Source organism: Canis lupus, chromosome 3, assembly GCF_003254725.2.
Source record: "Canis lupus dingo isolate Sandy chromosome 3, ASM325472v2, whole genome shotgun sequence".
Lineage (NCBI taxonomy): Eukaryota > Metazoa > Chordata > Mammalia > Carnivora > Canidae > Canis > Canis lupus.
This window is the reverse complement of record NC_064245.1, coordinates 68,773,947-68,796,980: the sequence shown is the minus strand read 5'-3', so window position 1 is coordinate 68,796,980 and position 23,034 is coordinate 68,773,947. Positions and strand designations below refer to the sequence as shown.

The 23,034-nt window shown below is 38.9% G+C and overlaps 1 long non-coding RNA gene across 3 annotated transcripts in view; it reads right to left on the bottom strand.

Moving 5' to 3' along the window:
- LOC112653821 (uncharacterized) overlaps positions 1-20,601 on the bottom strand; it is a 63,433-nt gene extending 42,832 nt beyond the window's left edge. For all 3 annotated transcript variants that reach the window (XR_007409933.1, XR_003132555.3, XR_003132554.3), the window contains exon 1: positions 20,492-20,601. This is a non-coding gene — a long non-coding RNA (uncharacterized LOC112653821). The remainder of the gene's footprint in view (positions 1-20,491) is intronic.
- Positions 20,602-23,034: the final 2,433 nt, after the last annotated feature.

Below are 23,034 nucleotides of genomic sequence, written 5' to 3'. Positions count from 1 at the left end.
TGAGCACCTACCAGCAGAGAGGCTGGAATATACAGGTAATTGAATGTGGTGCAAAGGAGTTAGGAGACTTCAAATATAAATCTGGACTGTTCCAATGTTACTCCTCTCAGCTCAGCCTCACTGCTAACAGGTCCTTTGTGGGCCAGGTCTTCCTTCCCCAGGTTTGATCAGAGCCACTCCAGACATTGTCACCAACATGGGGTAAAATTAATAATAATAAAAAGAATTCCAACTTAGTTGACTTAATCATGTTGATACCTACAGAAAACAGAGATACTTGTTTTTCTCTGAATTTCTTTAGACCTCCATTACCTCAGATAAAAAATGGGATGGTAACGTCTACCTGAGATGAATTCATTGGTTCTTTTTGACAATTAAAGTAGATTACCTAAAAGAGAGAGGATTTCTGCTTTCTCTTCTGTTTCTATTATTTTCCACTGGGTGGGTTGCCTGATACCTCCAAGCCTCTTGATTCTTCCATAAAACGGAGAGGAGACCTGCTTCCCTGTTTCACCAGTTTGGACACGGATCCAGTGAGAACAAATGGTCTTAGAATATGATGTGCAGAATGTTAATATAAGTGTGAGTGGTGCCTGCAGCCCACACACCTTTTCACAGAGAAAGGAGAACCCCAAACAGAGTCCTGACAGCTGATCCTCTACACGAAGTTCTGATTATCAAGCAAGATGGGGGAAGTGTGACATGGGTATTTTAAATAATAATTTTAGATTTGTGAAGATGTGGGGGGCAATGTTCCAAGAAGTAGATTTGGTCTCCAAACTCAGGTCTGAGTGTGCTGTGATGTGCAGGCAAGGAAGTCGCAGAGACTGTTCTCCCCAGCCCAGCTTTTTGCCTCATTTTTTGCAGCTATTTTATTTGGAGCTTAAATCTTCAGACTTTAGGTGAAGAGGAAGCACTTTTCTTTTTCTTCTTTTTTTTTTTTTGTTCTTTCCTCAAAGTCATGAATGCTCTTCAAGCAAAAATTATTAGTTTTACACTATTTTCTTGGCACCAAATTGCAGTTTAATGACAGATCTAGGGTAGGGCTTTGCTGATTCCACAGCAGAGATTTGGGCTGTATTTTCTAAGAGAATATAGCAAAGGTGGCATGTGCTATTCATCGGGCTGCAGACAGGCTTTTGCACGTCGGCTCACTTACCTGCTCATTTTCAGCTGAAAGTAATACTAGGTATTAATTTCAATCTACTCAACGCCTGCAACTATTGAGTCCTTGACCTTTGGACCTTTTCTGTCCCTCAGTCCCTGATATTATGGGGGGAAAATGACTGTAGTGAAATATATCTAAGTCCCCTTACACATTGGCTCAGGGGCCCTTAGGCACCAGCCCTGCACTTCTGCTTCCTAATCTGCATGAATGAGCCTGATGACTGCTGCCCCTTCCTGAAGCACTCCTACTTGTCCACCTGCTCCTGGGCGCCCTCTGAGGAGGCTGTAATGGACCTGCCCATGAACAGCTGGAGTACTTATCTCTTAACTCCTGACTCTTATTGGATGAGGTGCCTCTGAAGATTCTATGGTCCTCCTAGGGTACCCCTGTGGGCAGATGAGCAGAGAGATGCTGGTGCTGAGTAAGGATGCTGTCAGCCTCCAAGACAGCCTGTCCGTCTGGACTGCAGGTGTCTGAGCTTGGGCCAGAGAACAGATGGGGCATTGACAGCATTGTCTACTGCAGTGCACACCCCAGGTTGGGCAGGATCAGGTATGAATAAGCAGAAACAATGAGCCCAGAGCAGAGGACACTAGCATGAAGGTAGGAGGTGAGAGGGTAGCAGACAAAGGTAAAATGTGACGTAGATAGAGCAGCCCATGTGGTAAGCACAGATCTGTGAATTTCCCTGCCAAGGGGCCTGCAATCCCCATTAACCTGCACACATGCTCTGTCTGCATGGACAGTGAGGCCAAAATAACTTGTGTTCGTGATGTCTGTGAGGTTCCATCTTTTCTTCCAACTTACATTCATCCTAAACTATCCATCCTCTTCCTCCCTAAACTAGTGTGAGTCTCTGTTCCTTGCCCCAGGTGAAGCCCCAGCTAAAACATTCAGTAAGCCCACAGTAACCCAACCCCAGCTAAACTAGAGTCCTGGGCTTCATCATTAATGCTGGCCAGAGTCTGTGTCTATACAGTAAGGGATGCTATTCTTAGAGGTGCTAAGAATTCAGATCCAGAATCTGATCCCTAGGTTTGGTTCGTAACTCACCTGCTTTTTGCTGTGTGATCTTGGCAGATTACTTAACCCTGCTGTGCTTCCATTTTCTTATCTCTTAAATGGGAATAATGAAACCTACCTTATGGTAGGTATGAAAAGCTAATGAGCTAATACAAGATGTGCTCAGAACACAAATTGGCAGGGTCAGCTGGTGATGGAGCCCTGCACCAGCAGAACCCGGCTTGCAGGGCCAACATTAATCCCTGCTCCATACCCAATGTCAAGAATACAGTGATTTTGTTTTCAAATCCTTGCTGAAAAAAAGGGGCTGAGATTGTTACTCTAATTTTTATCATACCTCAATAGATTGGAGGAAGAAGTTAAAGACTAATGGGCTGGTCTTGAAAGCCAGGGTTCTTCCAAGATTTGACATCTGAAATACAATCTAGGAATGAATCAAGGAAGTAACAGTTCCACCTTGGCAGGGGCATGATTTTGGTACTCTTAGAGTCTTCTAACAGACTTGTATTATTTCCAGAGCCTCAGGGTTTCTAAGCACATAAACTTGGACCAGTCAGCCTGGAATATACCCATTCTCTGCTTCAGGATATCTTGCTTATGCCCAGCTGGGAGCTTAATTAAGCCTCTTTGTGGGACAGGAGTAGTGGTAGCTCTAAGAGTCTGCTTAGTGAGGACCCCTAACAGCAGCTCCATAAAGCAGAGATAGTGTTGGGGCTGACAACTCTAACAAGTGGGAATGGGCTGGTATTGTGTCACCATGTCCAGGGACAGCATCCTATTAGGTATTAGGTACTAAAATTTATTTATTTATTTATTTATTTATTTATTTATTTATTTATTTATTTAATGCAGAGAGAGAGAGAGAGAGGCAGAGACACAGGCAGAGAGAGAAGCAGGCTCCCTGCAGGGAGTCCAATCCAGGACTTGATTCCGGGATCCTGGAATTACACCCTGAGCTGAAAGTAGATGCCCAATCACTGAGCCACCCAGGCTACTAGAATTTAGTCTCTGTTCCTGCATTGCCCCCTTAAGATTGATAAGGACAGAAAGAATATCTCTGAGTCTGGAACCTTGCCTGGTTCTGTGGTCTGTAGTAGACTGTGATGCTTTTCAAGGCTGAGACAGATCCTGGTCCCTCTGTTTGCCCCACTAATTTATGACCTCTGAAGACTGAGACAGAACTGCATTGGGAAAGTATTTGGTGTTCAAAAAGCATTTGTTGCATATACACACCAACAAATGGATATGAAGAAAACAAACAACCCTTACCCAGAGGAATTCACATATGCTGTTCCTCAGCCCCAAAAGTGGAACAGTTTTTCAACACTTGGTTGCCTATTAAAATTATTAACTCTTTAAATTCCAGAAACTATGTACCATCTCAGAAGAGCAGGCCCAGGCTGTCCAACTAGCCAAGTCCTCTCATTATACTTTGATGTTGACCTCTGTACCACATTATAACGGTTATTCATTAGTCAATTGTGTGATTATATTTTCTATAACTAGCTTCTTTCCCCACTATAAGCTTCATTAGGTCTAGAAATGCATCATTTTTGCTCATCATAGCATTTTAAGTGTCCAGAAGAGTGTCTGGAACATAGAAGATCTCAAAAAATATTTGCTAAGTGCATGAATAAATGAGCAAATATAAAAGACTGTGCATAACAACTGCGTTTACAGTGATCCTCTGTCATAAAAAGATTGAAAAGCCAATAGTTGGCTTTTATGGAGTCCAAGGTTGGCCAAAAAAACAGCTGAAGGAGAAATGGCTTAGGAAATACACAAGAACTCTCTAATTATCTTTCTTATGGGTATCCATTTAGCCAGACGATTATGTTTCTTTGTTCTTCTTTCGGTAAACAGGTTTCAAAAAGGAGGTGCATTTTCAAAAATTTTTTTCAAAAAAATTTTATAGACTTTTTTTACCCAAAGGTAATGCATGAATACTTACAGGAAAAAAAAAAAGTAATTCAACTGTAGGGAGTTTATCCCACTGAAGCACTTGTTTGCTGCAGTATTTTTTTTTTGTTGTTGTTGTTAATTGCTCTGAGATAGAGACCTTTATCTAATAATTGGAGTGATGTACCCATCAGTGCCCTATGGATACCAATGACTGTAAATGTACCAGCAAACTTTTTGAGCAAAGTCATCCCTGTTTTCTTTATTACTACTTTTTTTTTTTTACATAACATGAACCAAGGTTCCCGCTCCCCACATGCACATGTTGTTCTGAAGCATCATCCTTGCTAATTACAAACTCAAGATAATAAATGCAATGATCAAGCCATGCATTGATGGGGGAAGGGTCACAAATTGATCTGTCAAGTTCAAATATCAAAAAAATCTTCATTAGGATATAGAAAGGATTTTCAAGCACACATTTGGTATGACATAGAAATGACTTAACCTAAGCATATACCATAATTCAATATCTGAGATTTTTCTTTTTTCATCTTATTTATGTTACTTGGAGAAACTCACATTTGCAGACTTTTACTAATTTATGCCAATGTTTTCCAACTGGTGCTTTATCAAAAGTATTGTCCTATGTCCTCTTTTGACAAGTTAAATGGCAAAGCAGGAAAGTTGGTGAAAAGTGCTCATTCATTCTTTGTTCACCTGTTCATTTACTCACTTGTTTGTTTAAATATGACATGTTGTCAACAAAACTGTGTTTAAAATCGACAACCTGTTAGGAATCGTGTCAGGCTCTCCAAGGACCCTGAGGGATGACTGGTAGCATTGATGTCACTAGAATAACCTGGTTGGAACCCTTTGTAAGAAAATCTACAAACACCATGGTCTTTGTTGGACTGTCCACTGCACTGGTGGGTCTGTCCTCTTTCCACCAAAGTCTTGCATCAAATAAGCAGAGATGAATAAACTAGAGAATCTGACTTTAGGTAGAAAAGACAGGTACGTGGACAATGTGGCATTTGTTAGGAGCAAGCTAAGTATAAGTGTGTGTGTATGGCTATAGATGAAGAGAGGGTCCCCCAAGCTGACCACTGATAGGTAAGTGTGAGTGATAATGGTGACAGGACAGAGAAAAGGGGGGACCTATTCTATCTCAAGAGAAGGTCCTTGAGGGAAGGGACAGGTGTGCCTGAATTCTTGCAAGATTTTTGACATAGCAGTTTATGAGAGAGAGATAAAAAAAAAGATGGTAAATATTTCTAGAATTGAGAATAAGCCTATTTTTCAGGAGTCAGACAGGTACGTAGGCCCAGGAGAAACTACATGCTCTTCCCTTTCTTTCCCTTTTATTTCTCCACATTCTGCTCTCATCTCTCATCTCCCACATGGCCTCTTCTGCTGAGCTTCTTGTCTGAGCAGGAGCTCATTCACTGGGGATGACGTTCCTTTCCATGACTGAGACTTCTCGGCCCGCACGCTCCCAGGCTGGATCCCCTGCCGGCCACCCACTGAAGTTGGCCAGCTGTGCAGGCAGCCGAGGCGGAAGGTTGGTGGTGAGTCTTCTGCACACAGGAAGTACCTGGCTCATTCTGCTGATTGTGCAAAATGAGAAAGGCAGATAGGAGGTTACTGTTTTTCCAAGTGACAGCCGGAAATAAAAAGGCAACGAGGCCAAATGTTCACTGGGACAGAGCATCTTGATGGGGAGGTTGAAATTCAATCAACTTAATGAGGAGAGGCGGTGGCATTAGGTGCACTGCCCGGATTGGAGCGCCATGTATAAGCAGATAAAACTAAAAAAGGTTGACTTAAAAGATATTTAGGAAGGAGATAAGGCCTCTAGGAAGGCTCCTACTTACTATCTACATATAACATCACTTTATCTGCACCAACTTTCTTGTAAGCCAAAATCTGAAATTCAGGAGTAGAAACTGCCTTTTCAGGCAACTTAATACCATAGGACCCAATTAACTAGGGACAGATAGAAAAGGGGAGATAAAATAGTGTATAATGAGATCATCAGGGGTATGCAAATGAAATCCCACATTCTTGTAATACTTTGATAGAAAAGATATTTATACAAATCATTATATTTATATGAGGAGCAGCCAGGATCTGCCCCTGTCTGGTGCCGGCGTGAATCACCCTCAGGGCCACTGAGAATTCCAGGGGCCCCTAGAGGCCAGGTCAGAGTTGATGCATCCAGGCAGACCTGGAGTGAAGGCATCACACTTTCTGGGCTTGAAGCTGCACCCCCTGTTCCTGGGAAAACAGTGAAGATTCTCAGCAATGTGTTCTCCACTGCCCGCAACTTTTATTACTCATGATACTGAAAAAAAAAAAAAAAAGTCACAGGGAAGAGAAAATCAGTGATTTTCAGGAACCCAGAACTTACTAGATAAGTCTTTCCACATACTGTCTTTAATCATCTTCACATTCTTGCAGGAAAGAGTCCATTGTTCTTATTTTATAGATTAAAACCCAAGACTGGGGGTGTCCCTAAATGGCTTGCTTAAAGCTGCAGGTGAGAGAGTAGGGCCAGGGTGCCTATCTCAGAAATGCTAGAAGCAGACTGCTTGACTCTGCTACATGGGTGGAATCACAGGCGTCTTCCAGGTACTACTCAGAAGCAGGTGTTTCCTTTTCCAGATGGTCCCAGAGATTCTGCAACATTCTCTGTGAAGTCTCTGGTGGTTCTTTGATCTCTGGCAGACTTTTTTTTTTCTTTTTCTTCTCATGCCCTTCTAGGGCTTACACATAGTGGCCACCTTTTCCTAGACCTCACCCTCCAGACACCTGCTCTCAGGTGCGTTTAAAATGGGAGGAACCACATAGAGGCCCTGTGTCTTCGAATGGCATTCAGGTACATTTTGGGACTTCTTCATGATATCATCCCAACCAGCCAGGATGAACTCAAGCTCCTTCACTCTCTGTACTTTTAATATTATCCATTTGAAAAGAATTAGTTGATAATTCCAACTTCTGTCTTTAAAATTATTATTAAAATTATTGCCATTTGTTCTAAGAACTGAAACTATACCTTTATATTCTCCTGTATTTTCCTGTTTTGGTTAGTCTGGCTTGGTGTCCCAGATCTAGGCCAACACTATGGATCAATCTGCCTTATCTCCTATCTCTGACTAGGTACCTGGATGCATCTTTTGTATTTATTTGCTTATTTATTGATTTGAGAGACAGCATGAGAAGCAGGAGGGGTGAAAGGAGAGGGATGGGGGAAAGAGAATCTCAAGCAGGCTCAATGCCCAGTATAGAGTCTGATGCTGGACTTGATCTCATTACCCTAAGCTCATGACCTGAGCCAAAATCAAGAGCAAGACACTTAACCACTGAGCCACCCAGGCACCCCTGAGTGCAGCTTTTAAAGTTAATATCCTAGTGAACTCAGTCTTCTTGTCTTTATGACCCTAGGCTTCCCAGCAAACAAAAAGTAAAAAAAAAAAAAAAAAAATTAAAAAAAAGTTTTCTTCTCTTTGATGTGATCAAAAAGCCAGATTGGCTCAGAAATAGACAAGGGCCAATGAATACTGGAGGACACGTCTCCAACTTTAATTACTTTCTGTGATACGTTGGTTGCTTGCTTGGAGTGTAAGAATCTCCTGTGTGCGATCTCCATCATACAACTGCAGTCATGAGCAGTTATAAGAGCTGTCAAGGTCCAGCACAAATGCTGCTTCTTGTTTAGTTTCCATTTTGTATATATCTGGCTCCAAACCTTTAGATTAGCACAGATCACTCTCAACTCATTGGTCACTGGTTATTGGTTACCAGGGCTTCAGGGCCATTCACAGCAATGGTCAGATCCCTTGGTTTGTATTGCTTGTCCTTGTGTTCCCATATTTGTGGATTATTTGTTTCATTCACCCCTAATGTCCAATACTGGGCTCCTGACTTTTATTTTATATGAAACTCAAGGTACTTGCTTCTAGGCTGGATTCTCTTCAGCAAGTAAGACCCAAACTCAGCCTGGTTACTTCAACCTTCATGAAGTAGTGTAGTAGTTTCAAGAGTGCCTATCAATGTCATGGTGTTGTTTTACACATGTTTTTGTTCACATATCTGTCTCCTGTAGTATACTGGAGACTGTATCCCAGCTGGGAATTGGACCTCGTTTACCTTCTTTCTTGAATTTTTTTTCTTTCATTTGTGTACCCAGTTCTCAAGTACTTAATAAATGTTTACCATATCAATGAACAAATACATGAATGATAAATGAATAAATGTGCTTTTCAAGTCACGAGAACTAAAAATGGCTATGTGATCTTCTCCGTCTCTTGGCAGGTTCACCACATTTAAATCTGTGCATGGAGGCCTGGATCCATGGTGAGTCACTACAGCACCCAGGGCATATGGCAGGGCACCCTCCAGAGATCTCAAAGAATATCAAGGTTGGAAAAGACCCAAAGGAAAACCAGCTCTCGTAATGGCTCATGTTTGTGGGAATGGCAACACATAGTATCTCTCCACACACCTTTCCATCTACAATGAACAATGCATCTCTTGAAAACCAAACCCCTAAAGGGGTCTATGGGCCAGAAATAGATCCAGCAGATGTTTAAATGACTAACAAGGGCAGTATTTCAATTGAGAGATATCTAGAGTCATCAGTTTTCCACATAATTTCCTATACAGTGTTTTATCTTAATTTCATAATAATCTCAAGGTATGAGCAGAGAGGAAGTTATTAACTTCCATAATTAGGATGAAGAAATAAGCTCAACAAGGCAAAATGAGTGACTTGACAAAGGACACAGTGTCAGTGAATAGACAGAACTCAAACCTGGATACTCTTTCCGTATCACGATGCCATTGTTTAAATGAAAAAAAAAGTTAGAAGAAAGAAAACATCATCCATTTACTTATATCCTTCTTTGCATATGATTTAAACCCACTTATTTGGTCAGTTTTCAAAAACTATAAATGGTGTGTTATCATAGAACAAGCACATGGAAGTCACAATAGGCCTATGTTTAAATCCCAGGAGCACTATCCATAATGTGATAACCTCAGAGAAATGGACTAACCTCTCAAGGTCAGTTTTTTCAACATAAAATTTGAAAAATAATGCATAATGCAAACATTTCTGAAGATTAATTGATATTGTGCATCATTCCTGGCACACAGTAGGTCTTCCAAACACAGTACTGATTTTTGTTACTCTAACTCCCCCATGTGAAGCCGACCTTAGATATAATAAATGCTTATTTTATCAGTTTTTGATTTATTGATATTTGGGGGAGGGGCTTTGTAAAGATGAAAAAATATACCTCACTGAGTTATAAGTTTAGTAAATGCTTTTACTTGAAGAAAATAAAATAATAGGAAATACTTCATTTAATACTTATGGTACAGCATCTGAATGGTAGAACTGAAGGTATTGGGAGATGATTATTCCAATTTCAGACAGCACAGTTTGATTTGGCATAGACGAGATCTCTACTGTTGTGCAGCCCTATCTCCCATGGCCCCTCTTAGTGCAAAGTCAGTTTGCATACATGCATGGATTCATGCATGGGGCATGGGCTGCACATGCTCCATAGCCCTCACCAGCCCTCCTCCTGATAGACTCAACACTCCTAAGGTTTCAGCTGAACTCCCATTCCTAATGCTCAACCTCACTCCCAGAAAAGGCAGTAGCTCTCCAACCAGCCAGAGTATGCTCTTTGTAGGCAACCTGAGCCAGGTTGAGGGCCTCACACAAATAAGAGGCTAGAAAATATTTGGTTGTTGAATCCCTCTTCCATATGATGACCCTCCAAAAAGCAAATCTATAAATCTATACATGTATTTTTTTTAATGCAGTGATGTGATTTGTTTCATCCCTTAGCAGAATTTAATGCTCCTAATCATTTCTCTGATGTTCAGGTCCCCTTTGCCATTCTGAACCTTCAAATTTGGCTACCTCTCCAGACTTGCTCTCCACCAGGCTGCTTGAACCCTGTCTCCAGTATAAGGAATGGAGAAATGAGCCTGTGAACACACTTGGCTTCTGAGAGCTCTAAAATTCCTTCCTTTTGTAAGATCTATGATGTGAATTTGGAGCTAAGCCTCAATACATCTACCTGAGTAGCATCTTCCAGATTCAAAGAGAGACTCTTTAACCAATAGAACTCTTTGATTTCAGTGCATCCAAGGAAGGAGCACAACTACAGATAAAAGCAGAAATTGGCAACTTCTACATCGGTTGTAAATTATAAACATCAAAGCTGCACTTTTTGTCACTTCCAGGTGTTTTTTTTTGTTGTTGTTGTTGTTTTTTTTTTTTAACTTGTGTTTGTTTCAGTCTAAACAGGCTGGAAAAAAAAAACAATAAGAATGCATTCTCTTTAAGCTGAGAATGTAGTTCTTGCATTAAGTGTTAATAATTTCAGCCTGTGAAATACCCAGATCCTTTGATCCTTTATTGGGACTGTAAGTAAAGGTCTTTGCAGGGGATGCAGGTACCAGTTATAAAAATCTGTGCAGTGACTTGAAAACATCTTCTCTAATTTTTTGATAGTCATCTCACTGGCAAGTGAGATCCATGTCCCCTCCTCCAGAGTCTTGGCTGGCCTTTGCGGCTCACTCTTCACTCTTGATCAAGAAGCAGCAGCAGGGATGACTTCTGGGGCTAGATTGTTGAATGCAAGGAAGCATGCACTGTTGTTAGCTGGGACATTTGCTCTTGGAACCTGAAGCTGATGTGTGAGCAGTCATTCTACTTTGGAGTCACCATGCTATAAGGAAACCCAAACTATCAGCAAATATACCAGATAGTGGTATAATGGCATATGACTACCATTATCTATGTGGAGAAAGGATACAGAGAGACCTGCAGATTACATGGGGAGATAAAGATGACCATTCAGCTGCTAGGTCCAGTCCCCCCATTCTACTTCCACCTGCTATCTGACTGCAACGCATGAGCATCCCTGAGCCAAATATTGCCCAGCTGAGCCCTTCTTATTTCCAACTCAGAGAAGCAGTGACAGATGATAAAATGATTGTTGTTATTTTGATACTTTGGGAACTAATTATTCTAAAAAATAGTACCTAGAATATTCTCTTTGTAAAATTTGCTTGCAACATAATTCAAAAACAATTCCTACGATAGACATCACCTGGGCTACAGAATCAAAGTTGAATAAGACAAAGTTCCCGGCCTTAGAGAGTTCACATTCTGGAGGTAGAATCCAGTCTCCAGAAACCTAGGAACTACATTTTTACAGAGCCCACTGCCACCCTACTGCTAGGACTAATCTGAGAGTTTATCAAGCAGAGAGCATAGAGATGAGTGTTCTTTAGGAAGACAGATCATGTACAAGCTCAGAGAGATATGAGTGCCATGTGTCATCCAAGGCAGGGATGCTTTGCATTGTGGTTGAAGCCCAGGGTGAGCTGTCAGGATGAATTAATCTAGAAAAAAATAGATTTAAATGGGACCTTGAAGCAGTTTTGTAAAAGAGTTGGATATCACACTAAAGTGTTTAAAATGTATTCTGTTAAGTGATAGTGAATCAGGCTATAGAGAAGTATTGATCAGATGCATGCTTTAAAAAAAATATTTTATTTATTTGAGAGAGAGAGAGCAGAAGTAGGGAGAGGGAGAAGCAGACTTCCCACTGATCAGGGAGCCTGATGTGGGACTCGATCTCAGGACCCCAGGATCATGACCTGAGCCGAGGGCAGATGCTTAATGGACTGAGCTACCAGGCACCCCAAGATGCAAGCTTAATAACTAGACACATGCACATAAACATACACTCTATATATATACATTCATATACGCACATTGATATGTATAGATGAGTAAATAAATGAAAAGAGATTTTTATAATTAGAAATACAATTATTGTATTATCAGTGCAGAAATGCATAAGAAGTATATGAAGAAGTTTTAAAATAATCTAAATCCCAATAACCAGAGATAAACATCGTTAACATTTCAGAGACTACATACAGAAATCTCTTCATGTGTATTCATTCATTTTAAAATATTTATTGATCATTTAACAGTGTCAGGCAGTGATGAATGAGAAATTTTATGGTCGTTGGTTTCATTGTGTTTCCAGTATAGTGACTGAGGTGGATAATAAACAGGAAAACAGCTCAACGCATAAACAATTGAAGGCTGTAACAAATGCCATGAGAAGAGGAAACAGTGTGTGCTGATATGGACTGGGGAGGTTTCCAGAGAGCAGGAAAAGGAGGCTTCGATAAAGAATATTTCAACTGAGACATGAAGGCTGCATAGAGGAAGAAGCAGACATAGACATTGAGTGAGACAGAACTTGGGGGATCCAGAGGCACCAGTGTGTCTGGGCAAAATGAGGAAGGGACCATGCTATGATTTAAGATTGTAGAGGAAAAGAAAAACCAGATTAGATCAGGGCAGCAGATAAGTAGGTCATGGGACACTATCAGAGTTTGAATAGTGTCCTAGTGAAAAGGCATTACATTGGTTTTAAATAGGTGACAGTTTTGGAAACGTATGCAAGTATATGCTATGGTCTGAATATTTTTGTCCTCTGTCCCCTAAATTCATATGTTGGAACCCATCCCTCAAGGTGATGATATTAAGATGTGATTAGTGCCCTTATCAAGGTAGTCTTAAAAAGGGCTCTTACCCCTTCCACAATGGGAAGTTATAGGAAAAGTTGGCCAGCTAGGTAGAGGGTTCTCGGCAGATGCCAAATCTGCCAGCACCATAATTTTGGGCTTTCCAGCCTCCAGAACTGTAAGAAATAATGTTGGTAGTTTAATAAGCCACTTGGTTTATGGTTTTCTATTCTACAGCCCAAACAGATTAAGACAGTATATAAATATAAAAATAACTTTAAAGAAATGGGATTATAATACACATGCTACTTTATTGCCATGTAAAATGTTCTGAATGTTTTTATATGTGCATAAATATAGCTCTTTGCTATTATTTAAGTGGCTATAGAGTATTCCGTTACACACATGTACTATCATTCATTTAACCAATCCCTTATGGATGGACATTAGCTTTTTGCTGTTATAAAAAATGCTGTGTTGAATATCCATAGAGCATGTGTTATTGTATACTTTCATTAATTTTTATTATTTTTTTAGAGAGAAAGAGAGTACAAGGAGAGGTAGAAGAGGAGAGGGAGAGGGAAAGAGAAAATCTTAAGTAGGCTCCACACTCAGCACAGAGCCCGACTCAGGTCTTGATCTCATGACCCTGAGATCATGACCTGAGCTGAAATCAAAAGCTGGATGCTCAATGGATTGAGCCACCCAGCATCCCTCTAGACTTTCCTGAGAACATGTAGGGAAAAATTAACTGCAAAGGCAATCTGAGTTAAAGAGATATAGGATATAAATTTTGAGTCTTATTGTTAAATTCTTTTCCAAATTTGCTATACCAGTTTCTATTTCCTATAGCATTGAATGAAAGTGCCTCTTTCCCTTAACACCATAGTCACTGATGCTGATACTTCTAATCTTCATCAACATTATAAGCTGCAAAATATCTCATTTTATTGCTGAATTTTTCCTTTAATTAGGGCTTAATTTTTTTTATAGGTTTCCTATTTGTCATTCATGTTTGGGGAATTAGATATTTATATATTCTTATATATTTATATATTAATAATAATAAATTAACAAATTTATAACTAATTTATAATGTATAAATATAATTTATAAATTTATAATCTATAAGTTATAATAAAATAAATAATTATAAATTAATATTTATATATTTTTTGCTTATTTCTCTATTGACATAGCTGTCTTTTTTGTTGTGTTAGCTCTTAGTATAAAGCTGATGAAATTATTTATTAAATTTCAGATTTTAACTTTTGTTTTTATGTGATCACCCTCTCTGATCTTTTATGTTTTCTGTTTTTTGAGGTCAAACTTTGACAGAAGTAGAAAACAATAATGTCATGAAGATGATATGATGGCATTTCTGGAAAACCTTACAAGACCTCTTGAGTCACCAGTGCATACAATAAGTTCAGTAATCTTGACAGATATAAATAAAAATACAAAACTAAATAGTTTTCTCTTAAGAAAAACAAAATGAAAATAGAATAAAAAAATTCCATTCATAACTGCAATAGCATCAAACAAATATAAGTACACTTAATAAAAATACATAGTATTTTTTTCTGATGATACCCAAAAGAACCTACTTAGTGGAAAATGAGAGGATGAGTAAGTGAAGAAGCTTACCTGAGTTGCAATGAGGGGCACTCAGTATCATAAAGTTTAGCCCATCCTCAATCTAAAAATCCCAGTGATTTTTTTGAATTGACATAATTATTCTAAAGTTTATCTTATAAATATTCAATAGGAAAGATAACTCTGAAATGGGGAGTAATAAAAAATAGCTTTAATGTCATAAATATATATCATAAATCTTCTCTAAAACAGGAATCAATATAGAAAATGGCAAAATGATGAATGAAAGAGAATCCAAATTAGAGCCAAAAACACTAGAAAGTTAATCTCTGGCCAAGACAGCACTGAAATCAGTATTGAAATATGGATTATTCAATAAATTGTATTGGGACAATTGGCAAGACATTAGAGGGGAAAAATTAATTGGGATCACATCTTTATTTCTTACTCAAAATAAATTTCAAATAAGCAAAGATTTAAATGCAAAAGCAGGTTAAACAAAAATGCAGCCTTACAGATACTTGAATAAAATAAAGTTATTGTCACCTTTTAAATAACAAATGAGGGTGTGCAATATGGCCATGCAGTAGGGATTTGAAAGAAGAGAATGGCCAGGTGATAGTGAAGAGGTGGTGTTGACAGGCTTGGTGATTGATTTTGTGCAGAGCAGGAGGACCAAGGAAGGAAGGAGGAAATGTAATCAGTTTCTCTCTGGGAAGATATGAAAGCCTATGACGTTATTATCACCTGTAGAGATCCCCCTGCCTAAAGCCTGATCTAGACCCTGGTTTCTTGACAGGAAATTCATAGATTGAGCTACAGACTATACCACCACCTAGTTACCTAGTTACCAGTGTCCTCAGAGTCCTAGTCCTAGTGCCCCAGTAGTGCTTATGACCCTGCGTGAGTTAGCTTCAGTAAGCTGATCATCTAGTCAGGAGGGCTGGACTGTGTGTCCCCTAAATTCCTTTGTCGAAGTCTAACCTCCAGTACTTTAGATTGTAACCTTATTTGGAGAGAGGGTCTTTATGGGGTAATCAGGGTGAAGTGAGGTCATTAGAGTAGGCTTTAATCCAATATGGCTGGTATCTTAAATAAAAGGGCAAATCTGACACAGATAGGCACACAGGGAGAATGTCATGTGATGAAGAAAGCAGAAGTCAGAGTAATGCTTCTACAAGCCAAGAAATAACAAGGATTGCCAGAAAAGTGCTAGAAATGATGAGGGGCTTCGAAAAATTCTCTCTCACAACCCTCAAAAGGAATCAAGCTCTCCAAGACTTTGATCTGGGACATCTAGATTCCAGAACTCTGAGGTAATAAGTTTCTGTTTTTAAGCCACTCAGTTTGTGCTACTTTGTTGTGGCAGTCTTAACAAATGACTATAAGCACCGACACATTTTTCCTTTTTCCTATGTTTTTCATTTAAGTGTAAGAGGAATGAAAGGAAGGCATTAATACACAGAAGTATCACCACTTTGCTACAAATCAAACTTTGGGAGATGAATTACATAGTAGAAATAAACAAAATTGATCATGAAAGAAGTGTCTGATAATTTCAATTTTATTGGTCAGAATTCCTATTTTAAACACTATAATCTCTTCATTACTCATACAGAGAAGAAATGTATTAAGAGATATGAGGTAATACCATGTACCCCAAGGATGGTCAGAGAGTGGGCCTTGGTGCTGTAGGACCAGACACAGTGTATATAATCACACCATGAGGGCTTCTCTAAGACAAACCTGACTCTTACCCAGGGCACTTGCGGAGTAGATGCCAAAGGTCCCACTGTCACCCTGTCTGAAGGAATAACTGGCTCTGTCTCCAGATATCACCTCCTCATGTTGTTTATTTCCAAACGCAAGTCTAACCCAAAGAAACCAGGTCACATGCTCCAATCCTAGCTGCAAGAAGGTCAGGTGGAAACTTCCTGTCTTCTACTTTAGGTATGGCCAGACTTCTGAGGTCAGAAATTTGCCAGAACCAATGGTGAATGCTCAAAAATATCTATCAAGTGCTTCAGTCCCAATTCCATCATCAACATGCAGTGAAACCTGGGTAAGAACTCACCTGCTTTCTGGGCCCTTGTGTCATCACTAGTAAAATAGATAACTAGAGAGAATGCTATCAAAAGCCACTCTCTGATTTATAATTTCATGAAAGTTACAGTTTTGGTTTTCTGAAACTTTGTGGGCTTTTTTTTACCCCCCCCCCTTTTTTTTTTCTTGAGAGTACTTTGGAGTTTCTGAGAAACTATATCAAGAAATATATAATAATTTTGTTGTTTGTGCATTTTTTTAAAATTGTATTTATTTATTCATGAGAGACCTACAGAGAGAGACAGAGGCAGAGACATAGCAGGCTTTACACAGGGAGCCCGATGTGGGCCTCAATCTCAGAACCCTGGGATCACACCCTGAGGTGAAGGCAGATGCTTAACCGCTGAGCCACCCAGGCGTCCCATGTTTGTTTATTTAAAAACTAAACTAATTGGAACAATATGGTATCCTAGATGGGATCCTGGGATAGAAAAAGGACATTTGATAAAAACTAAGAAAGTATAAATTTTAGTTAATAATATAATGATACAGGTTCATTGCTTTTGACAAATGTACTAATGTAAGATGGTAACCATAGGGGAAATCAGGTGTGGAGTATATGGGAACTCTCTACAATCTTCACAATCTTTTTTATAAATCTAAAATAAAATTCAAAAGAAAGTCGATTATAAATTAATGAGTCACATTTGCTCTTTGAGAAGGGAAACAAGTTGGACATAGTTTATATAAGAAGGAAAACAAATCTTCAGTTACAGAACCAGAGATGTAGGGAGAAGACAAACCTGTCCTCTGAACCCTCTAAAGTGAGGTGCAGTTGCAGCACTGTGGATGAACCTTGATGACATCATGTTATGTGAAAACAGCTGGTTTCAGAAAGACAGATAATGTACGATTACACTCATATGAAGTATCTACCGTAGTCAAATGTATAGCATCAAAGAGTGGAATGGTGTCCCTGGGGGCTAGGGGGAGGGAAATTGGAGATTATTAATCAATGGGCATGACATTTCTGTGAGGCAAGATCTGGAGGTCTACTTGTCCAACCTTGTCCCTATATTATATCTTACACTTGGAAACCCTTTGAGAAGAAAGATCTTATGCTAAGTTTTCTTACCACAATAAACTGAAATTAAAACACACAAAATAAGTTAAGACACAGAACTGAGGATATTTGGCTCTAACAAAGCATGTGAGTAAGTCATTGGATGGTTGACATATGCAGCAAGATAGTTCTGAATAAATCCAGGGAATCTAGATGGAACAGTCTTGGGAGGACAGATGGGGCTTAGCCACACGGTGGTGTGGTTGAGAGAGCTCTACAATGAGGAATGTTTTATAGTAAGCAGAAGCTCATTCAATGACTACGTACTATTTACATGAATGAGATGGAATTGGAGGATATTATGCTAAGCAAAATAAGTCAATCAGAGAAAGATAATTATCATATTGTTTCACTCATACGTGAAATATAAAGAACAGGGCAGAGGACCATAGGGAAGGGAGAGAAAACTGAATGAGAAGTCATCAGAGAGGGCAAAAAACCATGAGAGACTCCTAACTCTAGGAAATTGAGGGTTGCTGGAAGGGAGGGAGGCAAGGGGTTGGGTTTATTGGGTGATGGGGCATTAAGGAGGGCATGGAATGTGATGAGCATTGAGTGTTAAACACAACTTTTAAATTATTTAAATTTTAAATTATTTAAACTACATCTGAAACTAATGAGGTACTATAAATTGGCTCATTGAATTTAAATTAAAAAAAAGAATGCTATGTCACAAATGCTGGGTATGATTTTTGTTTCTACAATTTGAAGCAAAGGGGATAATTTCCCTAACTTATAATTGCAGAGCATATAAAAAAAGAATTATGATTAGTTATTTGCAAAAGGAAAGCAAAAGTCTTCAGACTAAGAACAAAAATACATATGGAACTGTAAGAGTGGATGTTCTGTAGAACTCTTGGTGCAAGCATTGGAAGTAGTTGTGGTTTGAATATGTCTCCCTAGATTATGTATGTTGAAATTTTAACTCCCAGTGTGATAGTATTAGGAGATGGGATGTTTGGGAAACATTTAGATCATGAGGGCGGAGCTGTTATGAATGGGATAATGCTCTTTCAAAAGACTCCCCAGAGAATCTCCTAGTCCCTTCTGCCATGCGAGGATACGAGGAGAAGTCTAAAAGCTAGAAGAGGGCCCTCACCTGACCATGCCAGCATCCTGACCTCAGACTTACAGCTTCCAGAACTGTGATAAATAAATTTCTGTTGTTTATAAGCTACCCAGTGGGTATTTTGTTATAGAGTATCCTGAATAAACTAAGACAGAAGTCTCACAAAATCTGGCACTTCCACAACTTATGGATATGGTGGCCTTTCATCAGAATTATGGAAAACCATACCAAATGCTTGTCGCTGTAGCTGGCCAACAGCTTTGTTGTCAGAAAGGGAATATTTAAACTCGGCTCAGTGAAGCGGCCTCTCATTTCTTGTCCTCAGGAAAGGAGTGACCATCAACTTATGTCCTCTGCAAACTGATCAAAGCTACAAATGGTTTTTGTATTGTTTCAAGGTACCATTTTGTGCCAAATCAAGGAAGTGCCTTCTGATGCTTGTGCTTTCCATTGCCCTGGTTTCTAGAAGTAAGGACCCCCAAATAGTGTTACTGAAAATAGTTTTCTGAGAATAAAACTCTCATTTACTTTAGTATTTTAAATATATTCATCCCTAAATTATTGTTTTCATAATGAAGCCATCTTCCTAATGAGTGGAACAGCTGGAGTGCTCTACAATCACCAGCAAGCCCAAGATGACTTTCCTAATGTAAACACTTTCACAAGAGAAAAGCCCATAAAATATGACCTCTACGCAGTCAATACAAACCAATTGTCTCTGCCTTTTAATGGACAGTTCTACAGACAAGCACAGGGGTATGATACTATTAGCAATCTATTAAAAGTGTTCCTTTATCTATATCTATTATTATCTGATTAAATTCTCAAACTATTCTGGTAGGGTAGACAGAGTTGGGGCAATTTTTCTTCTATTTGCAAACATTACACTGAAGCTCAGCATTTATTGAACTATTCAGGACTAACAGAGCCAAAAAATGAACGCCAACATTTCTAAGGAGAGGAGTTAATTCCCTTTGGATGAGAGGTGCAGTTTGAATCACTTTTTAAATTGACATACAATTGGTATTTCCTTGAAAGAACTTGTTTATGTGAATAGAGAGATACTTATATTGACTTCTTGTAAAATTTTTGTTATTAAAATGATTTTACAAAGTCAAGGTTAGACTCTGGTCTAAAATTTTGTTTAGCTGCCTCCAGGGAAATGTAGTTCTAGTTTTCAAAAGCTGAGGGAAGATTTGGAAGCTTCTACAAAAGAAGAAAAATGAGAAAATCTGCACTAGAAAGACAATTGTACTTATTAGTTCTCTTAAATTGAAATGTTAAACTTTATTGGAAAAACAGTTCATATTAATTAATTTGTGCTTTTTCTTCTCGAGAAAGATTATATCCAAGTTAAAACAAAGGTTAGAGTAGTACATACTCTTGAATGTGAGTACAAATTAATTTTGTTTGTCCTTAATTAACTGTTATCAGCAATTGTCATCCAAGCATTCATTTTTATTTATAACTAGAGAAAAGCTATTATTTTTGTTTTTCTTCTGCATCTGAGGTTTCTCAAAGCCATATTATTGTTAGAAGTTATTTGGAGGGAAGAAAACACAGCAAACATTAGTTTTCCTTTTAAACTCTAATTCTTAATCTGTGACCATTAATTATGTTCCATTTCTCTCCTGTAAAGCATTTTTTTTGTCAAGATCTTTTTCTTTTCTCTTCATAGAAAGAGATCCCCACCTGTTCTTTCCAAACAGAAGCATGTATGAGATCTCAGTTCATATTTCATTTGAAAGCTCTAATTCTTTCTGTAAGCTCAGTCCATATTCTAACATTTATTTCCTAAAGAGTCCAAACTTCATAATTATTTATTTTTACTTGCAACATTCAATGCAAGCATCTATGAAAGAGTATAATTGTTTAGAGTGGTTCAAGTTTTTGAATTCAGACATTTCCAAAACTCAAAAGGAAATCTGTAAAAAGAATAGGGTGACAATTTTCCTGCAGAAAATAAAGTAATAACATGATATTAGATGGGCATTACCTCACTTCAGAGGGACTGCCTGTTGTTAAGGAAACAGTAGTGGTGTTGGAGCCAGTCAGGTCCTGGTTTGAAATCTGCCTCTGTCACTTGCTTGTTGTGTGACCTGTAAGGATTTTCCTGATGTCATAGAGCCTTGTGTTCTCATCTGTATTAGAAGGTGGTCATAATTGCTTCAGAGTCACCTTTGCTCTAGCTTTCTTGTATTTTCCTTCTAGAGTAGCTTATTCCCATCGGAATACAAGATCCTTAAAAAAAGATCCAGGCTTGACCTCAATTTTCCTCTTCCGATGACCTCTTCACTATCGCTTTCTTCCATGTACACCCATCCAGCATCTTCCAGCTGGCCTCTGCCCCATCACTAGACTGAAGGCACTTTCGTCGGAGTCACTCTACAACCTTTGCATTGCCATGCTTTACAGACCCTTTCCTTATCTTGTTCCCCTCTCAGTGGTAACTGATGCAGCATACTACTCTGCCCTTCTAGAAGCTCTTTCCTGTCTTTGCTCCTGTAATATGAGCAAGAGAATTGGCTTTCTTCCCATAACACCGACTGCTCCTTATGGCTCTCCTATGCAGGCTCCTTTTATTTCCTACCTCTTAAAGTCTGTAGTGCCTCCAGGCATGAGCTTGGGCCTCTTTTCTTCTCAATCTTCCATCCCCAGGTAATCTCAAAATTCTGAGGCTTCACAAGCTATCTCTATTTGCTGAATGCAAGTTTACATCTCCACTCACTACTTCTCTCATCCCTAGACTCGTATGTCCTATTGTCTATATGATATCTCTATTTAGACATCTGAAAGTCATTTCAAACCACACTTCCTCAAAAAAAAAGAACACCTGCTTCTACCTTACTCTTACTTTTCCAGTAACTGCATAGTTTGCAAACCAGTTATTAAATACTGGATTCAGGTCTACTCCTCCTTATTCCTCACTGGTCACATCAATGCACTGGTATCTCCTCATCAACTCCACCATCTCCTCTATTCCGGGTTAACATGGGTCTCCCCAAAATTCATATGTTGAAGCCCTAACTTCCAGTACCTCAAATGTACTTTATTTGGAGATAGAGTCTTTCAAAGGTGATTAAGCTAAAATGAGTCATTAGGGTGGGCCTTAATCCAATAGGACTTTGTCTTTAAAAAAAAAAAAGAGGACATTTAGAGACAGACAAACATATGGGAGGTAGAAAGCAGGTGATACATCTACAAGCCGAGGCATGCAACAGGTTGCTAGTGACCATCAAAAGCTAGGGAAGAGACATGGGATAGATTCTCTCTCACAGAGGTGACCAATCTTGCTGACACTTTGATCTCAGATTTCTAGCCTCCAAAACCATGAAACAACACATTTTTGTTGTTTAAACTACTGGGTTGGTGATACTTTATTATAGCAGCCATCAGAAACCAATACACTATCTTTCTTCCATTTTTGCAACAGCCTCTCCCCGGTTCCATATTTGTCTGTTGCCCCTCTACTGTCTTGCATAGCAGCAAAAGTAATAGTTTAAAAAAAGTTATTCCAATTACACCCCTCTCTGTGTAGATAACTTCTCATTTGATATAGAATAAAGTCCAAATGCCATATGGATATGATTTCATCCCCACTTTATTTTTTAAATACCATCTCCCACAATTCTATCCTTCATTCACTATAGTTAGTCATATTAATCTTTTATCACTTTTAAGGATATTACAAAATTGGGGCACCTGGGTGGCTCAGTCAGTGGGTCATGAGATTGAGCTTGTGTTGGGCTTCCACTAAGTGTGGAGTCTGCTTAAGATTCTCTCTCTCTCCCTCTATCCCTCCCTCCTTCTCTCTCCCTCTCACTCTAAAAAATAAAATAAAATAAAGAATATTATAAAATTTCTTCCTACTCCAGGGCTTTGTGCATGTTGTTCCTCCATGACAGACTGATGGCCACTCTTCACATGACTGCTTATTTCCCATGATTCAGTTTTCTGCTTGCTTACTGAATACATTATCAGAAGGGCCTCCATTCCCTATCTCAATATTATACAGGATGTTCACTTATTTAATAATTTATTAGTTCATTTAAATGTGCATAATGCCTAGTGCTCTGAGAAATACACAGGCTCAGAGTGTAGGATCTTTGCCATCACCTTTACAATTTCGTCCCAATGTCAGACACATAGCAGCTCCCAGATACTTTGTTGAATGAATGAAGAATGGTCATAGAGGATATTTTTCAAAATGAATCTACATAGTATATACTTCATTTACTCAACATTTATTGACCAAGTTCCTTTAAGGTGCCTCACACTGTTTTAGGCAGTAGGATCTCAGAGTGGACAAGACATACATCTCAGGCTGGGGAAAGAGTAAAATTAAGGCCCTGAGAATGTGTGTATGAAGAATGGCATGAAGTCCACTGAGGCAGGAGAAGATTAAGGGTAAGATTTTGAAATATGAGAAACTGGAAGAGAGGAGAGACAAAAACAGATTTTTAAACTATGAGTGAGCAAAGGTCAAAGAAGAGAGAACAGTTAGGGCTATTTTTACAGAGTGAGAGAGGCAAGATAATG